Source organism: Mustela nigripes, chromosome 2 (genome assembly GCF_022355385.1).
Source record: "Mustela nigripes isolate SB6536 chromosome 2, MUSNIG.SB6536, whole genome shotgun sequence".
NCBI classification, from domain to species: Eukaryota; Metazoa; Chordata; class Mammalia; order Carnivora; family Mustelidae; genus Mustela; species Mustela nigripes.
In genome coordinates this window covers 30,277,413-30,282,320 of record NC_081558.1, presented here as the reverse complement: position 1 = coordinate 30,282,320, position 4,908 = coordinate 30,277,413, and positions in this window count along the sequence as shown.

Here is a 4,908-nt window from a genome sequence, read left to right as displayed (position 1 = left end):
TGTGTGTGTGTGTGTGTGTGTGTGTGTGTGTGTGTGTGTGTGTGTGTGTATCTGGTCAATTTGCTTACATGTTTGTTGTCTTCCACTCCAACTAGAATATAAATTTCATGAGGGCAGGAACCCAGTTCATCTTACTGACTGCTGTACCTTCAGTACCTAGAAAAGCATCCCCTCCTATTCTGTTTAATAGGATTGTATTAAAAAAAAAAAAAAAAAGATCTAGGCAGCCACAGTAGTACTGAGTAGTAAAAGAGAAATGTGAAGTTTGGAAAGGGGTCCAGGGACAAAGCTAGGAAGACACTGCGTTATGACTCAGGAACCTCATGTGCTGTACTTGTAATGTTATGTGTCCATCATTGTAACCCGTGGCCTCAGTAGCTTTTTTTTGTTTTAGAAATTTGACTTTCTATATTGTGTGATAGAATTTAAAAATGGTATGCTAAGCATGCTTTGTAGAAGTACATTTCATGTATGACTTACTAAATCATGGCATGATTTTTTGTATGTGGATTACTATATGAATACAAAATCTAGTAGAAAGTTATCCTTTCTGAATCCACACTGTAATGTTTGCATTTGAGGGTCACAATAAAATCCTGCGGGTGTGTTTTGTGATATCTCAAATTGCTGTCAGAGAACTTAGGACTCAGAGAAATAAGATTAAGTAATTACTTACATGGTATTTTTCTTTGCATGACATCTACTTAGCATGTAGGAGTTCTTGATAGAGAGGTAATTCAACATAGACACAATAGAAAATGTGTTAAATTTGGAAGTATTTTGGCACTGTTGAAATCAAGATTTTCTTTTATTTATTTATTTATTTGAAAGACAGAGATTACAAGTAGTCAGAGAGGCAGGCAGAAAGAGATAGAGGAGGAAGTAGGCTCCCCGCTGAGCAGAGAGCCCGATGTGGGGCTCCATCCCAGGACCTTGAGACCATGCCTCGAGCCAAAGGCAAAGGCTTTAACTCACTGAGCCAGCCAGGTGCCCCCAAATCAAGATTTTCTTGAGTAGTTTTTGTTATAATTTTGTTTTGCACATGAACTTTTAATCTATTTGTATGATTGTATGAGACAAGTTTCCTAAAACAGATTATTTGGGACATTAGTAGTGGAACATTCATTTATGTTCTGTGTCCCAATTTTACTTATTTTCCAAAGCTATATAATTTTATGGCTCAAATGAATTTCTAACAGCTATGAATGCTTTCAAATTCCTTTTAAGACCACCATTTTTGTTTTCATTTATCATTTAAATATACTCTGTTGAGAGTACTTATGTGATTTCATGGAAAGTCCTGTGGAGGAAAATTCTCTTTATTTTGTATACTTATTTATTTTATATTTATTTTGTATGTATTTTTGTATTTATTTTGTATATTTATTTCTCTACACACTTTGCTATACATAAATACATCCATATAGAATTTCCATCCTCATTGTAAGTAGACCACCTTTTTAAAAAAATTAACATATAATGTATTATTTGCTTCAGGGGTACAGGCCTATGAATCATCAGTCTTATACAATTCACAGCACTCACCATAGCACATACCCTCCCCAGTGTCCACATCCCAGCCACACTACCCCGCCTCCCCCACCCCCCAGCAATTCTCAGTTTGTTCCCTGAGATTAAGAGTCTCTTATGGTTTGTTTCCCTCCCCAGTTCCATCTGTGTCATTTCTTCCCTCCCTTTCCCCCACAACCCCCTGCCCTGCCTCTCAAATTCCTCATATCAGAGAGATCATATGATAATTGTCTTTCTCTGATTGAGTTATTTCACTTAGCATAATACCTTTTTGTTCCTTCCATGTCATTGTAAATGGCAAGATTTAATTTTTTATGGCTGCATAGTATTCCATTGTATATATATATATATCATATCTTCTTTATCCATTCATCTGTTGATGGACATCTAGGTTCTTTCCATAGTTTTGCTACTGTGGACATTGCTGCTACAAACATTCGGGTGCACGTGCCCCTTCAGATCACTACATTTGTATCTTTAGGGTAAATACCCAATAGTGTGATTGCTGGGTCATAGAGTAGTTCTATTTTCAACTTTTTGAGAAACCTCCATACTGTTTTCCAGAGCAGCTGCACCAGCTTGCATTCCCACCAACAGTGTAGGAGGGTTCCCATTTCTCCACATCCTCACCTACATCTGTGGTTTCGTGACTTGTTAATTTTAGCCATTCTGACTGGTATAAGTTGGTATCTCATGGTCCTTTTGATTTGTATTTCACTGATGCCCACTCATTTTTTACTCATTTTTGCCCTTACTTCCTTGCCTTTGGCGAAGTTTCTAGGAAGAAGTTGCTGTGGGTGAGGTTGAAGAGGTTGCTGCCTGTGTTCTTCTCAAGGATTTTGATACATTCCTGTCTCACACTGAGGTCTTTCATCAATTTTGAGTCTATTTCTGTGTGTGGTGTAAGGAAATTGCCCAGTTTCATTCTTCTGCATGGGGATGTTCAATTTTCCCAACACCATTTGTTGAAGAGACTGTCTTTTTTCTATTGGACATTCTTTCCTGTATTGTCAAAGATTAGTTGACCATGGAGTTAAGGGTCTATTTTTGGGCTCTCTATTCTGTTCCATTGATCTATGTGTCTGTTTTTGTGCCAGTACCATGCTGTCTTGATAATTACTGCTTTGTAATAGAGCTTGAAGTCTGGAATTGTGATGCTGCCAACTTTGGTTTTCTTTTTCAACATACCTCTGGCTATTCAAGGTCTTTTCTACTTCCATATCAATTTTAGGATTATTTGTTCCATTTATTTGAAAAAAAAATTGATGGTGTTTTGGTAGGGATTGCATTAAATGTGTAGATTGTTTTAGGTAGAATAGACATTTTTACAATATTTCTTCTTCCAATCCATGAGCATGGAACATTTTCCCATTTCTTTGTGTCTTCCTCAGTCTCTTTCATGAGTACTTTATAGTTTTTGAGTACAGATTCTTTTTCTCTTTGGTTAGGTTTATTCCTAGGTATCTTATGGTTTTGGGGTGCAATTGTAAATGAGATCAACTCCTTAATTTCTCTTTCTTCTGTCTTGCTGTTGGTGTATAGAAATGCAACTGATTTCTGAGCATTGATTTTATATCCTGATACTTAACTGAATTCCTGTATGAGTTATATCAGTTTTGGAGTGGAGTCCTTTGGATTTTCCACATAAAGTATCATATAATCTGCAAAGAGTGAGAGTTTGACTTCTTTGCTCTTTCGGATGCCTTTTATTTCTTTTTGTTGTCTGATTGTTGAGGCTAGGACTTCTAGTACTATGTTGAATAGCAGTGGTGATAGTGGACATCTCTGCCATATTCTTGATCTTAGGGGAAAAACTGTCAGTTTTTCTCATTGAGAATTATATTCGCTGTGGGTTTTTCATAAATGGGTTTTATGATATTGAGGTGTGTACCCTCTATCCCTACACTGTGAAGAGCTTTGATCAAGAAAGAATGCTGTACTTTGTCAAATGCCTTTTCAGCATCTCTTGAGAGTATTCTATGGTTCTTGTTCTTTCTTTTATTAATGTATTGTATCACACTGATTGATTTGCAGATGTTGAACCATCCTTGAACCCCAGAAATAAATCCCACTTGGTCATGGTAAATAATCCTTTTAATGTACTGTTGGATCCTATTGGTTAGTATTTTGGTGAGAATTTTTACATCCGTGTTTATCAAGGATATTGGTCTGTAATTCTTCTTTTTGATGGGGTCTTTGTCTGGTTTGGGGATCAATGTAATGTTGTCCTCATAAAATGAGTTAGGAAGTTTTCCTTCCATTTCTGGTTTTTGGAGCAGTTTCAGGAGAGTAGGTATCAATTCTTCTTCAAATGTTTGGTAGAATTCCCCTGGGAAGCCTTCTGGCCCTGGGCTCTTGTTGGTTGGGAGATTTTTGATGACAGCTTCAATCTCCTTACTGGTTATGGGTCTGTTCAGGTTTTCTATTTCTTCCTGGTTCAATTTTGGTAGTTTATATGTCTCTGTCTCTAGGAATGTATCAATTTTTCTCAGATTGTCAAATTTGCTGGTGTATAGTTGCTCATAATATGTTCTTATAATTGTGTGTATTTCTTTGGTGTTCGTTGTGATCTCTCCTCTTTTATTCATGATTTTATTAATTTGTGTTCTTTCTCTTTCCTTTTTGATAAGTCTGGCTGGGGGGTTATCAATCTTATTAATTCTTATGATGAACCAGCTCCTAGTTTTATTGAATTGTTGCACTGTTCTTTTGGTTTCTTTTTCATTGATTTCTGCTCCAATCTTTATGATTTCTCTTCTGCTGGATTTAGGCTTTCTTTGCTGTTCTTTTTCCAGCTCCTTTAGGTGTAGGATTAGGCTGTGTACTTGAGACCTTTCTTGTTTCTTGAGAAAGTCTTGTATCACTATATACTTTCCTCTCAGGACAACCTTTGCTGTGTCCCAAAGATTTTGAACAGTTGTGTCTTCATTTGTCTCAATGAATTTTTTCAATTCTTCTTTAATCTCCTGGTTGACCCATTCACTCTTTAGTAGGATGCTCTTTAGCCTCCATGTATTTGGGTTCTTTCCAACTTTCCTCTTGTGATTGAGTTCTAGCTTTAGAGCACTGTGGTCTGAAAATATGAAGGGAATGATCCGAGTCTTTTGGTACCAGTTGAGACCTGTTTTGTGACCCAGGATATGATCTATTCTGGAGAATGTTCCATGTGCACTAGAGAAGAATGTGTACTCTGTTGTTTTGGGATGGAATGTTCTAAATATATCTGTGATGTCCTTCTGGTCCAGTGTGTCATTTATTTTTTTTTTTTTAAAGATTTTATTTATTTATTTGACAGAGAGAGATCACAGTAGGTAGAGAGGCAGGCAGAGAGAGGGGAAGGGAAGGAAGCAGGCCCCTGCTGAGCAGAGAGCCCGATGC